This window comes from Tursiops truncatus, chromosome 21 (genome assembly GCF_011762595.2).
Source record: "Tursiops truncatus isolate mTurTru1 chromosome 21, mTurTru1.mat.Y, whole genome shotgun sequence".
NCBI classification, from domain to species: Eukaryota; Metazoa; Chordata; class Mammalia; order Artiodactyla; family Delphinidae; genus Tursiops; species Tursiops truncatus.
Genome location: NC_047054.1, coordinates 19,781,546 through 19,797,380, shown reverse-complemented (window position 1 = coordinate 19,797,380; position 15,835 = coordinate 19,781,546).

The window sequence follows — 15,835 nt, the reverse complement described above, 5'->3', positions numbered from 1 at the left end:
TGTTAATCCACAAAGGGTGTGGTTAATTGGAAGGAATTCTAGAACACATTATGAGCTCACCTCTCTTATTGTAAAGTTACCCTTACTCTCTATTTACGAAGTTCAAAAATTCTGTTGTTTCTATCTTTTCCTGCTTTGTTAAAAAAAAAAGTTATTTCCTGTTATGTTTTAAGATGCCCATCATAAGTGAATGTCCTAATGGATCCTGTTGAATGCAGTAATCTTGTTCAAGCTAAATGGATGTTTCAGAAGTACATAGCAAAATGTGTTAGGTCTCTCTATGTCATTGTTTTATAATGTTAGGTTAAGTATCTTTCTAATTCATGCTGGCGATGTTGATTCCTTAGATTTCACTCAGTCTTTTAAGTTGCTAAATGTTCTGAAGATAACGCCCACAACACCTCTCTCTGACATTTCCTTTTTTCTAGAGCACTAAAATCAGATTTCTTTTGTATCTACCTGCTTAATTGTCCTTTGCAACCTTATAAGAAGACACCTGCATACTAAACACAGAATCTGTCTTATAAATCCATTCATATATTTATCTTTCAGATAGATCATAAGCCCTAGGGAAGAGAGTCTTTTCTTTGGTCTGTTTAGTTCTCTGATATATCTACACTCCCAGAACTTTGTAAATTCACAATGAAGATGTATTCAATGAGTAAAAACATCATCTACTCTTCTCTGAAAGACTGGTTTCTACCCCTACTGTTATTTAAATATTTAATTTAGTCTTTTTTCTCAATTCATAACTCATAAAAATAAATTAACATGGCTTGAATTTATATGTTTCACAACAGCTGTATCTCTAAGATTGTTATTTTTAAAATCAGATAAGAGTTTGCAATCTTAGCTATTTAGTGGGACTTGCACATGAATTTTAAGAGACCAGAAAGAAAGGAAAACAACAGAAAAAAATGCAGCATCACACACAGAAACATACACAGAGAAATCTTTTAAATAAAAACTTGATTTTATATTCCTAACCAATTATCAATTTGTATTTTGTTGTTGTTTAGCTTAGATAGGTCATATACTTATGACACTCTGCTCCGCATACCCTTAAATCAGTACTTCTCATATATGAGTGTGCATAAGAACTCCCTAGAGAGTTCAAGTTGGATTCCTGGGTTCCATTCTCAGGACCCATCCTGACTATGTAAGCCTAGGGTGGGACCTGAAAGGTTTTAACTATTATGCTTTGAAACCTGTCTAAGATAAATTTAGGCAAATAAAAACCCATCATCACTTTATCTACTACCTGATAAACTTATAAACCACCTCGAGTATTTATGAATAATGGAATTCAAAAAGGATTTAAGAGCAGAATAAAATGTGTGATATGCCACCTCAAACCAGTACTATAGGCACAAGCATGACTCATAATTAACCCACTATAATAGCATAACAATAAGTCTGACCAATCATGCTCAAATGTGTTGAACCAAAGGCACATTTTGGAAATGGAGTGCCTTCTAGTATATGAAGAGGTAGGTAAATAAATACATATGTTAGTATTTGAAATATTTCATAACAATTGTTACAATAAGATACATATGAAATTGTGATCATAAAATTGAAATTGGAAGATTTAATATAGTTGACAATCTACTTTGAAATTATTGTTTCTAGAAATGCTGATTAAAGTAGACACCCAAAATTGGAAAAGCACTACAAAAAAATCACTGTTATTCATTCCTGAGCTCATTTAATAATATTTTAGAAAATTGTGCTTAGTGGGGTACTTGAAGACATTACAAAATTATCCTGCTACTTCTATCTTTTTCATTAATAGAAGAATGTTTTTACAATGCCCTGAAGTAGGAATTCTCTATAATTTCAGCGAATTTCAAAGAAATAACACTTGATTCATTGGATCCTTTGATACTAATGAAAAGAAGAACATTAAATAATGCTTTGCAAGTGTTCATAATTCATTTAAATATAAATACAAGTTTTCAGCCATACAGGCACCAAAATTACATTATAAGGAATGTCTTTAAACTAATAAAAAATTCAGTTTATCATAACAGAATATGAGTGTTTTCAGAAATAGCAGGAGAAGAACATTACACTTTTCTAACTGTAAAAAACATACAGGAAAATTACTGAAAAATAAGAAGGAGACAATCAGGTAACTATTTCAGAACTGAATATTTTTGAATGATTAATGCATATTTGAGCAAACAAAAAAACCATACTCTTAAAGCTCCTGAAAATAGCAAAGATGAAATAAATAAAGCATTACTGAGTCAGGAAAATGTGCATGTTGTCATAGAAATCCTATCAGTCTGCTTAACAAGAAAATTAGTGTAAGTAAATTAGTTGACATCTTCCATGGAATTTTAGTTCCTTTGATTCAGATCCAGGCTTAACACTTTTGAATAGCTCCTCAAGAATAAAGTGGCTTTATTAAAGATATATTTTGTTTGTTTAGATTTTCCCTTGGGAATAGGTGATAACATACCTTAAAATTTAAGAGAAGGTGCAGATAAACCACTTCCAATCTTTGACAGAAATAAAAGAGTTCATGAATTTGGTCACACCGCATTGCACACATAGTCAGTGGATTGAGTGAATATAAGCTGGCCGGTGTGACTCATAGGACTTAGGACTGCCCTGACTGCCAAAAACTATATCCTTCCCTGGCTTGCTTTAATATAAGAAAACCTATTCATTATAATCACTTCTTTGCAATAATGGAAACATGCTTATTTATTTTACAGTTTGCAAAGAACTTTCCAATAAGTTATTTAATTTCATCACCAGAAAACCCTGTGAGTTGGAAAAGGCAATTTCTGTTAATATTCTGATACTACCTGAGATTATACAGCATGTTCATAGAGTAAAGCAGAGGAGCTGGTTTTAGACCAGATCTTGTAATTAAAACACACCTCTGTGCACGCGTGCGCAAGCACACACCCACGCACACGCGCGCGCACACACACACACACACACATACACACACTTTTATACCAAGAGAGGAAACAAATTATTTCCAGAAGGTCTCTTTAAAGATGGATATTTCCTATGGGAAGTTACATACCTAGACATTGAATTAGAGATGAATGTATTTATAAGATTGAGCAACTGTTGTCCTATATAAAAATCTTATATTTGGCTTCCATTTAGTGTTCAATTCCAATGTAGAATTTTATACTCTGAATACATAATCTTGTTATATTAGGACAATTAAAAAAATAGTAAAAGCATGTTCTAGAGAATGGGAAAGTACTTGAAATTATCTAGAGACCACAGTGGCACCGATAAGAGTCTGAGTAGCCTGGAAGCGAGGTGAGGCCCCAGATGACCCAGACAGAGAAAGGTTGAGCCAAGAAATAAAACGTTTACTTGTCTAAAATTTCGCCCAAATTTGCCAAAAGTAGTAAAATTTTACATGGATATTAATGACTCTCTTACTTGGATTCAAAAATAAAATTCCGTGTTTAAATGTATCAAAATTAGACCTAATAAATTTTTGCTACATTTTTACCGTAGGCGTTTTTTCCCGTCATTATTGGAAGAGGTGCGCTGATTTTATACAAGGAAAATTTTATTGCAGGCAAAAGTTAGCACCATATCTGCCAGTTTGTTAGCTTAACGGCATGATGTCTGTCATTTAGTCTGTCTGGGTCTCAATTTTCTCTTTTGTAAACTGGAGAGAGCAATACGCATCTCATAGCTTATTGAAAACCAAATAAAATATGGACCCAAAAGTGCTTATATCCTATGTATAAAGTATTATTATGAGAAAAAATAGCATGTAGATTATACTGTTTCATGTCACCAATGAGACCAACATAGGTGAGGATTATGGAAGGAGTGCTGGGGGTTATGTCATGATTTTTGGTTTATTTATTTATTTATTTTTAATATTTGTTCTCAGAATCATGCCGGCTGCTTGAAATTCCTCAAGAAGATAGTGAACCTGAGGACATGGAGAGCTCTTCCTCCATGCTCAATCTGTTTCTGAGCTCACATTATAAGAGCCTGTCTGAGATTTGAGCCTGTCTGAGACGTGAAAATGAGGGTACCTAGAAAAGTAGTTCTAATGTGTAAGATGTTTGAATATTGACCTAAGACTGTTTGACACAGTTCTTAATGCAATTGGCAAGTATGGTCTCAAATGAAACACGTAATCCATTTCTTCCTTCAGTAATTCTATGCAGTGAGGCATATATTCTTTTCTTTATAAAAATTTTAAATGGTTCAACTTTGTATTCCTCTGGTGCTTATGATAATAGACTTATAATTCAGTTTTTTATTCATCAAGTATAGATACCTCACTCTTATCACCACTCTTCCTCTGAACTATTTCTGCAATGATCATTATTTTTGTTGATCTGTTTATTATTTTTCAACTTTGAGAGGATATATATATTACATGTATATGATATGTATATATACATATATATCAGTTGTCCCATCAACTGTAATCATTACCTTGTTTTCCTTCCCTCAATTTCACTTATATATACTGCCAGCTACATTTTTACTGCATTGTCACTCTCATTAATATTTACATTCTTTCTAAAACCATAACAAAGCTGTGTGTTCTTCCTCCACATGCCAGCAAAAAAAGTTGAAAACCAATGAAGATAAATTACATTATTAAAAATACATAAATTTTGTTTAATGTTAAGTCAGATGTGCTAGATGTATTCTTCTTTACTATTTCCATGTCGATTTTTCTGGTCCACTTAAAGGAGAATGTTTCTAGCCTTAGAGGCCAATAATTTATTTTTATATAGTCAAATAATTGTTTAAAACTATGTCCTTTTTATAATGTTAAGACCTCTAAATTTTTGTTTATCTTTGAATTTTCAGTTGGCTTTTTTAGGTTTTTAAATTTTTATCATAGATTCAAATTTTCCATGATGCATTTACTATCATTTGTTGAAGAAACATATTTTCCCTCCTAATCCTTCAGTGTCCTCCCTGAGCCACATCTTTTTGTACCAGCTGTTTTGTAGGCTATGCTTGCCTTGTGTTAGATTCTTTGTTAAGTGGTGGAGATACAGGGGTAGGTTAAGAACACACACATGTCCTGCCTTCATTGGACTTCTACTTCAGGGAAGGAAGGAATTTAACATATTAAGAAAAGCAACCTAGGGACTTCCCTGGTGGTGCAGTGGTTAAGAACCTGCCTGCCAATTCAGGAGACACCGGTTCGAGCCCTGGTCTGGGAAGATCCCACATGCCATGGAGCAACTAAGCCCGTGTGCCACAACTTCTGAGACTGTGTGCCACAACTACTGAACCCCATGAGCCTAGAGCCTGTGCTCCACAACAGGAGAAGCCACCACAACGAGAAGCCCACACACCGCAATGAAGAGTAGTCCCCCCTTGCCACAACTAGAGAAAAGCCCACGCACAGTAATGAAGACTCAACACACTCAAAAATAAATAATTTTTTTAAAAAAAGAAAGAAAAGCAACCAACTTAAATGTCCATCGACAGATAAATGGATAAAGAATATCTGGTACATATATAGAATGGAATATTAGCCATAAAAAGGAATGAAATAATGCCATCTGCAGTGACATGGATGGACCTAGAGATTGTCATATTGAGTGAAGTAAGTCAGACAAAGACAAATATCATATGATATCGCTTATATGTGAAGTCTAAAAAAAAAGGATACAAATGAACTTAGTTACAAAACAGAAATTGAGTCACAGATGTAGAAAACAAACTTACAGTTACCAAGAGGGAAAGGTGGAAGGGGGATAAATTGGGAGATTGGGATTGACATATTCACACTACTATATATAAAATAGATACCTAATAAGAACCGACTGCACAGCACAGGAACACTACTCAATACTCTGTAATGACCTATATGGGAAAAAAAAATCTTAAAAAGAGTGGATATATGTATATGTATAACTGATTCACTTTGCTGAACAGCAGAAACTAACACAACATTGTAAATCAACTGTATTCCAATAAAAATTAATTTTAAAAAAAGAAGGAAAAGCATTTTAAGGAGGTGTATACCATGAAGACATTTTCCATCACATTAAACGTATTTAATCATGATTCGGGCTCTAAGGCATCCTTCTCAAAGGTTGGAGAATTGAGAGTTAATATTTAACAACAGTGAAGAATTGAAAATTGAGTGGATCTAAAGAACTGCTTGTGGAAGTATTAGTCCTAAGAAATCAAAGCTATACAAGAAAAGGGACTCCTTAGAGGTATGCAGAAAACAGAGTGACAGTCACACTCCTGTAGTATGTTTACATATTAGGAGGCCTTCCTACAAAAACTACTTTTGCGGAAAGGAAACTATTTTTATCAATCTTTGTTTACGAAACAGTTTGTCTTAGTGTTTTATCTAATACTACTTACACATAGTTCACAGAATGGTGTTGGTTTTCAAAGTCTGAGAACTACTGAGAACAACAATAAGATAAATATAGAAATTGAGACTAAATACTAGCTTGAAAATTTTATGGAAGTTTGACTTTGCCACACAAATTTATTGTGCTTTATGAAAGTATTTGTCTATATGGAACTAGAAATGAAATAAAGAAAGGCAATTAAAAGCATCCTTCTCCACAGATAGTTTAGGAAGCAGACCACTGCTGCCACACATAATCAAGAACATACTGAAATCGGATATAATTTAATCAAAAGTTTTGTGGGTTTAAAGCATTTTAATCAGGAATATATCAGGAAGACACCCATTGGATGGCTCAAATGTACATTTCATAAATGCAGGTTTGGAATAAAGTCACCTATATCTTAATGTTAACTATCTACTGGCTTTTCTGATTCAACTGCAGGGCAATATCATCTATATGTTAATGTTTAGTATCTACCAGAATGTTTGCTTTCAACCACATGGCAGCCTGAGAAACCCAGAGACAGACCAAGAGCAAATACTTTAGAGTTTGAGAAAAGTATAACAACAATATTTAATATATTATCAAACTCATAAAATAAAAAGAATGATCTACCATCCACACACGTTAATTCAGAAGCTAAAAGGAAATGGAAAGCCAGAAGTTTAGTGAGTGAGCTGAAGTGAAAAACAAAAATTCAGCTGAGTTCTTAGACACAGAAAAATACCCTAATAGCTAGATAATGTGAGTTATGTAACTCATCTGATTCCACTCATTGTTTTGACTGCTAAGAAATAAGAAATAACTTTCCGTAAGTCCTGCCTCATTTAAAGTTGTTGATATACTTTTCTCCCCACCTCTTATCAATTCTCTTTTAAATTTTTGTTCCATCTGAGGTGTTTATTTTTTGTCTCATTTTACTTTTGCTGTTAGCCTAAGCTATTTTGTCTCCTTTGTGAATCTAGGGAGCATAAAAACTTATTTCAATTATTTATTCCCTTTCTTGCTCAAGTGATACAGAAACTGCATGTTTTTAATTATTTCTTAATATAACGGCAACTATAGTGCTTGATGAAAACAATCTCAACCACCCATTTCTATATTACCCCAATTTACGACAAACAAGGTAGACCTGCTTTTGAGTAATGTGGGCGTGATTTCCATTTCTGTTAAATTTCCAATTTAGGCTTAATTAGTGCGTGCTATTATAAATTTATTGGAATTAAGAATACTGAATGTTGATTTTACTGAATTCAAAGTCCAACCGTCAGGCTGAAATGACTAGCATTTGTTTTCACAGTGATAGAAAGCATGTACCCTTCTCACCCTCAATATGATTCCAGAACAGTGAGAATCAAATGTGATTTACTGAAAGTATGTTTTCTTTATTTGCTGTTAAAAACCCTTTCCAGTCTCACCACTGTACAGATCATACTAATCTTATTGTATTTAGTACATTCACCTTCTATATTATAATACAGCCTGTTAAACTGTATTGAATGGCTTATGACTCTGAACATATAATAATTCTACCTTTTTTCTGTAGTATATTATCCCCTAATTTGACTTTCAAAGTTCTCAATCTTATATTTGTTTGTCTGTTTTCAGTCCTCTCAAAGATGGCTGAAATATTACAAAAGAAAATACAAGTAAATCTTCGCAGTCACATAGTATATTATACCTTGGATTGACTGCACTGTTTCAATTGGTTAGCACTCTGAAGTCTTTGTAATAAAAGTGCTTTAAAATTAATATGATGACTGTATTCTAAGTTATTCTGAATTGTGATTTTCTTTTCCATTCTTCCTTCATTAATCAAAAATATATATTAAAAAATGTGAGAGAATTTTGTTAGAACCCATTCATGTGAATAGTCTAACATTCCCATATTTGAAATTGGATTATATATACCAAAAGTCTGAGAAATACTGATGTCACTCTTCCTTTTCTTCTCCTGTCATACCACTTGAGCTCAGCATTACTTCACACTGTCTTTTTAAATAACATCACTCTTCATTCTTTCTTCCTTTCACCCTATAGAACAATACCAGACAACTGGTAACATTTTCTAAAATTTTAACAGAATTCCCCACATCAGAAGAGTCACTGTTTTTTCTAAAAAGTATGATTCATTCACACTGGATCAAACCATGGATACATACCTGGTCTTAGGGTCCCAGAGCAAATACAACCATGTTACATCAATGACAACTCCAAGACATTTTTATTCCAAAGTCCAGGTTTGAAAAGGCATATCCACCTAAGTCATATATATAATATCAGACAAGGACATAAAAATCTATGGCGAAATATCCAGAGAAATATAAAGTTTAGTCAGCTAGGACTACAGAATTGTTTTAATCTTTTCAACCTTCAAAATAAAGACTCCTACAGGGTGTGAACTAAGAATGCCGCCTGCTATATCAGTAAACAAAGGATGTTGCAGCCATCAAACCACCACATTACAGCCACCCTGAAGGTGGAAACACCTTCAGGGAACTCAGGATGGAAACAAAGAATGCCTGCTGTCTAGCACTCAACTGCTGCAGCCACCCCTGATGGTGCACAATGAGGAGACTCAGGATGAGAAAACACACGATACTGGCCCCAGATAGCTGAGGTGCATATCAAAGGAATGATTTCAATGAGTCCAGATTTTGCATCTTCCCATACATAAAAAAATGCTAATTTCATTAACTTGAGATGTCTGGTTTTCTTTAGTTAACAATAATCTTTTGATGTTCTGACTACCTGGCCTCTGTTGCAAAAACTCCTCTATATCCTGGCCCTCCCCCTCTCTACTTTTAGATTGTGCATTTTTTCTCAGTTGACAAGGGGTTCTGGCTCAAGATGGTAATTGGGACAGAGTAAAGGGAAAAAGTAGTTGATTGAATAGTTACTCTCACTAAGGGATTGTAAGTAAAGAAAAAGTATGAGAGACCCTGTAAGTTAATGATCACTCATGAAAGCAGGTTTGCTTAACCACAAAACCAAGCAGGCTTGCTTAGCAACAAAACCAGGCAACAGAAACATGAAACATACCCCCAAATGATAAAAAATATGGTAGCATGAGACCCACATCCTGCCCAGTGAGCTCAGTAAGTTAACGATTCCTAGGAGATGGTGCACCCTCCTCCATGTGCACCAAAAACAAAAAAATAAGGAAAAGGTGACATTATACTAAAACCTGAGATGATTTACCATTTTTAGCATATGTTACCACCCTTCTGCTAACTTAAATAGCACCATGATAGTCCTGGCTTGACCAAGTAGGGACAAGAAGACTCCCCCACCTGATGTGCAGAAGGAGCTGATGATGGTAGCCTGATGTCTACTCAAGAATAACGAAGAAGGTGGTCTTTTCCCCCTTCCCACTTCTCCTTTGATTATAAAACTGTAGCCCACTATGTTCTCAGGGCGTGTCACCCTCTCACCTGTCTGCCTGTAAGCCTCACAAGTGTCCTATTCTAATAAATCACTTCTTAGCTATCATTTTGCCTATCGCTGAATTCTTTCTGTGCTGAGACATAAAGAACTGGAGCTCCTCAGAGCCCCCCAAGATGCATTTCTGTGGTTTCAGTGGCAACATAGGACAACATAGGAGGCTCCTGAATTCACCTCCTTTAATGGACACATTGAATCTGCAACAAATAAGGAACAACTGCCTCTGAAAGAAATCCAGAAACTACCTGAGCAACTCCTATATGTGAGGTAAACAAGAAAATACCCACAATGAAATAGGTAGCAAAGGCTGAGATACGCTCTCACCACAAACTTCACCCTGACACAGAAATATACAATTGAGAGGAAACTCAAGCTCCCAGTTTCTCCCTGAGGAGAGAAGGGTTTGGACCCAGCATTTACTACCCTAACTTTTAAGACTTCCATCTGAGGAATGAACACCTAGCTCTGAAAGCCACCAGGCCTTGTGTCCATGAAGCCCATGTGTCTACAGAAAACAAAGAGCTTTTAATGGACTCACAAGAACGAGCTCTGGCTGGTAACCCAGGGCTCGGTACAAAGGGAGCAGATAGAAATGCATATCTCCTGGTCTTTCCTTGAAAGTGGTCTATTTGCATACTCCAAAAGCTGCTACCTGAAGGTCAGGCTCCTAATTTAGCACACCTGTCAGGGTGATTGATCCTCCCCCTGAGAATGGAGAGGTGGGTGGGCACTGTTTCCACATCCTCCCTCTGGCCTGCTTCAGGTTGCCAGTGTGTCCCTGGAAGGAGCTTGTGTATCCAATCTGGAGCCCCAGCTTTTGCAGCTGACGCCCAGCTGAGGGAAGGACAGTCTCTTCAAAAAATGATGTTCATACAACTGGATGGCTACATGCAAAAGAGTGAAATTGGACCCATATCTTACACCATAAACAGAAACCAAGTCAAAAGAGATTAAAGACTTGAAAGTAAGACATGAAACCATAAAACTTCTAAGTGAAAATGTAGGTGGTAAGCTACTTGACACTGCTCTTGGTGAGGATTTTTTTGGATTTGACACCAAAGGCAAAGGCAACAAAAGCAAAAATAAACAAGTGGGACTACATCCAAGTAAAAAGCTTCTGCACAGCAAAGGAAACCATAAACAAAAAGTCAATGTATAGAATGAGAGAAAATATTTGCACACTATATAGCTGATAAGGAGTTAACGTCCAAAATTTACGAAGAACTCAATGGCAAAAACAAAAGAATTCTATTAAAAAATTAGCAGGGCTTCCCTGGTGGCGCAGTGGTTGAGAGTCCGCCTGCCGATGCAGGGGACATGGGTTCGTGCCCCGGTCCGGGAAGATCCCACATGCCGCGGAGCGGCTGGGCCCGTGAGCCATGGCCGCTGAGCCTGCGCGTCCGGAGCCTGTGCTCCGCAACGGGAGAGGCCACAACAGCGAAAGGCCCGTGTATCGCAAAAAAAACAAAACAAAACAAACAAACAAAAAATTAGCAGAAGAACTGAATAGACATTTTTCCAATGAAGACATATAAATGGCCAACAGGTACATGAAAAATGTGCTCAACGCAACTCTTCATGAGGGAAATGCAAATCAAAACCATAATGAGATATCATCTTGCACCTGTTAGAATGGCTATAATCAAAAAATAAGAAAAAACAAGTGTTGACAAGGATATGGAGAAAAGGGAACCCTTATGCACTCCCAGTGGGAGTGCAAATTGGTACAGCCACTATGGAAAACAGTATGGAGGTTCCTCAAGAAATTAAAACAAAATACCATATAATCCAGCAATCCCACTTCTGGGTATATATCCAAAGAAAATGAAAACAGGGTATCAAAAAGCTTTGCAATCCCATGTTTATTGCATCATTATTTATAACAGTCAAAATATGCATAAATATTTATATAAATATACGCGTTACACTAAATGAGATAGCTAGAGAGAGACAGAAAATGGCAAATACTGCATGGAGTCACATGTGGAAACTAAAAAAATAAAATAGTCAAGTAGAAACAGAATAGAAAATGTCTTGCCAGGGGCTATGGGGTGGAGGAAATATGGAAAGTTTGGTAAAAGGGTACAAACTTCCAGCTATAAAAGGAGTAAGGTCTGAGGATTTAATATAAAACATGGTGACTACAGTCGATAACACTTCACTGTACATAGTTGAAATTTGCTAAGAGAGTAGGGCTTATGTGTTCTCAACAAAAAAAAAAGAAAGAAAAAAGAAGATAGAAAAGAAAAAGAGAAAAAGAAAAATGTGTGAGGTAATAGATGTGTTAATTAACTGAATGAGGGAATGTTTCACAATGCATATACATCAAATCACCATGATGCACACTTTTATATCTCAAAATTTCATGTCAATTATACTTCAATAAATGTTAAATAATTTCTTAAATATAAAGACTCATGGAAATCAGAGTGTAGGAATAAACCTTGAGGATAGGGATTTTTGTCCATCTTTTGCCATCATATATCCAAGAGGCCAGAATAGAGCTTGATACCCAATAAGCAATTAATAAAATATCTCTTAAATTTAAAAATCTAAAGGAAAGGGCTTCCCTGGTGGTGCAGTGGTTGAGAGTCCGCCTGCCGATGCAGGGGACGTGGGTTTGTGCCCCGGTCCGGGAGGATCCCACATGCCGTGGAGAGGCTGGGCCCGTGAGCCATGGCCGCTGAGCCTGCGCGTCCGGAGCCTGTGCTCCGCAACGGGAGAGGCCACAACAGTGAGAGGCCCGCGTACCGCAAAAAAAAAAGAAAAAGAAAAATCTAAAGGAAAAATAGATTACACAAAGTGGAAAAGTTTATTTAGAACTTAGATTTCTATAATGAAACATTTTAAGAATTCTGTTTGGAAATGTATGAACTAAGACTTTTTTAACCACAAAGTTTTTAGTCTTGTTTTAATAAAGTCTCTCAGTTATGCAAACTATACGTATATTTTTAATTACTCATACTTCCTGGATATACATTCAACTGCAAAGGCTTAAAACCCACATGCTTTTAATAGTAAGTTAATTTAAAATTTCAAAAATGAGAAAACACAACTCTATCTGAAGTCTGTCATCAGGAAATAATCCAAAATATGGCAAAGTGCATGAGATTTATGCTTCATCCAGAAATACTAGATTAAATAAATGTTCATGGAATAAGTATTTAATCTCCAGCAATGAGATCAGTTTGGTTTTTTGTTTAATAATTTGGATCTGTTAGGCTATTTTTATGCTGATTTAATATGCTAAATAAAAAGATAGGACATGTATAAATATATACCTATATATAACTGTATATATATAAATATATATTTATATTTAGTTGATTTAATAGGCAAGACTTAGCTACACTATGTTACTTCCCTTGATGGAAATTGTCTTGCAGGCAATTTCAGACTACTTAATTTAAACACTGAAAATCTCATTTTGAATTTCAGCTTCAAGTGTGTCACAGATGCTTCAGGCACTCATTGGCGCAAAGCAGACTGAAATACTGTAATTGGAAACTATAAAGAAAACTCACATTTATCTTGAGTTATTTTTCTGCGTAATGTAAAAGATTTCTTATATAAAAAAATAATGCTTTAAGAAAAAGAGCGTAGACTTACTGGATTTGTTGAATAAGCAAGGCCTGTGGGGAAATGTAGATGAGCTAGTGTAGTTTTCAGGACCAGCCTAGACAACTCAGAAGTACATAACAATTGCTTTTGCTACCCTAGATCTTTCCTAGTTATTAATACTACTAACTTTGATTTAGTAATCACCAGTGCCCATATTTAAACACTTTCTTGGCAGTATCACGTGTTCCAGAATTTTTCTGACTACAAATTCTATCCTCCTAAATTTTCAGAAGACACTGTTAATTAAAAAATAACATTTTCAATAAATACACTGCTACAATTAATATTCTACTTTGCTTTTCTTACCCTCCCTCTCTTCCTTCCTTCCTCCCTCCCTCCTTCCTTCCTCCCTTCTTTCCTTCCTTCCTTTCTCCTTTTCTCCCTCCCTCCCTGCTAAATACCAGATATATTCATATTCAGGTAATTCATGAATCATTAACGTATAATAAACGCAAAACAGAAAACCTATAGTGTATAATGATAAGATAGTAAATAGTATAAGTTAATGCTGATTTAGAGAAGTAATGAAAGGCTTCAAGGGGACAGACATGTGAAATAATGCAACTCATTACAAATTTCACAGAAAACTCAGTGTTCTGAAATGTGAGGAGAGAGGAGGGTAAAAGAATGGAATTAGAACATTCTCTAACACCACATACAAAAGTAAACTCAAAATGGATTAAAGGCCTAAAAATGTAACACTGAATACTATAAAACTCCTAGAGGAAAACATAGGTAGAACACTCTTTGACATAAATTGCAGTATTATATAGTTTTTGGATCCATCTCTTAAAGGAAATAAAAGCAAAACCAAACAAGTGGGACCTAATTAAACTTACAAGCTTTTGCACAACAAAGGAAACCAACAACAAAATGAAAAGACAAACTACTGGATGGGAGAAGATATTTGCAAATGATATGACTGATAGGGATTAATATCCAACATATATAAACAGCTCATACAACTTAACATCAAAGAAACAAATAACACAAATAAAAAAATGGGCAGAAGACCTAAATAGACATTTTCCAATGCAGATAGCCAACAGGCACGTGAAAAGATGCTCAACATGGGTAATCATCAGGGAAATGCAAATCAAAACCACAATGAGACATCACCTCATACCTGTCAGAATGGCAATTGCCAAAAAGAACACAAATAAGAAATATTGGCAAGGATATGGAGAAAAGGGAACCCTCATGCACTGTTGGTGGGAATGTAAATTGGTACAGCCACTGTAGAGGAGAGTATGGACGTCTCTCAAAAACCTAAAAATAGAACTAGCATATGACCCAGCAATTCCACTGCTGGGTATATACGAAAGAAACAAAAACACTAATCCTAAAAGATACATGCATCCCAACGTTCACAGCAGCATTATTTACAATAGCCAAGATGTGGAAGCAACCTCAGTGCCCATCAACAGATGAATGATCAAGAAGCTGTGGTATATGTATACCAAGGGAATATTAGCCATAAGAAACAATGAAATTTTGCCATTCGCAGCAACATGGATGGACTTGGAGGGCATTATGCTAAGTGAAATAACTCAGACAGAGAAAGACAAATACTGTATGATATCAGTTATATGTGGAATCTAAAAAAATACAACAAACTAGTGAATATAATAAAATGAAGCAGACTCACAGGTATGGAGAACAAACCAGTGGTTACCAGTGGGGAGAGGGGCAACTTAGGGATAGGGGAGTAAGAGGTTACAAGCTATTAGGTATAAAATAAGCTACAAAGGGAATACGGTCAATATTTTATAATAACTATAACTGGAGTGTAACCTTTAAAAATTTTGAATCACCATATTGTACATCTGCAACATATAATATTGTATAGCAACTACATTTTAATAAAAAATATATTAAAAAAATAAATAAAAGAGTAGAAGACACTATGATCAGATTATGATCTACACAATGTTAGGTATTAAAGCTTGTTTTTCTCATTATAATGAAAGACACATTTCTAAAATATTCAAAGATTATAGATTAAGAGAGGTGATATATGCAAAGTTTTTAAAGAGGTGATTGACACACAGCAGCACTCAGTAAACGTTGGGTTTCCAACTATATGTTAATGAGAAAATTAAATTTCTATCTAAAATACTCCATTCTTCCACCCCCATTACAAAGACAGTTTGGTCTATATTTCTGTATGAATATACTGAAACACACATATATACACCCATGTGTGCATATATATATTTCATATAGCATCATACTATGCATTCTTTATTTAGGACTATTATAACATTCTCTGACTTATTTTTTTACTTAACACAATATATTTACATTTTATATGTTGGTACGTATTTACATGTATGTTGATATTTCTATTATTATCTAACCACTCATTTATTGATGAACATCTGATTTATTTCCAAATTACTTAGTATTTTAATCAATGCTAC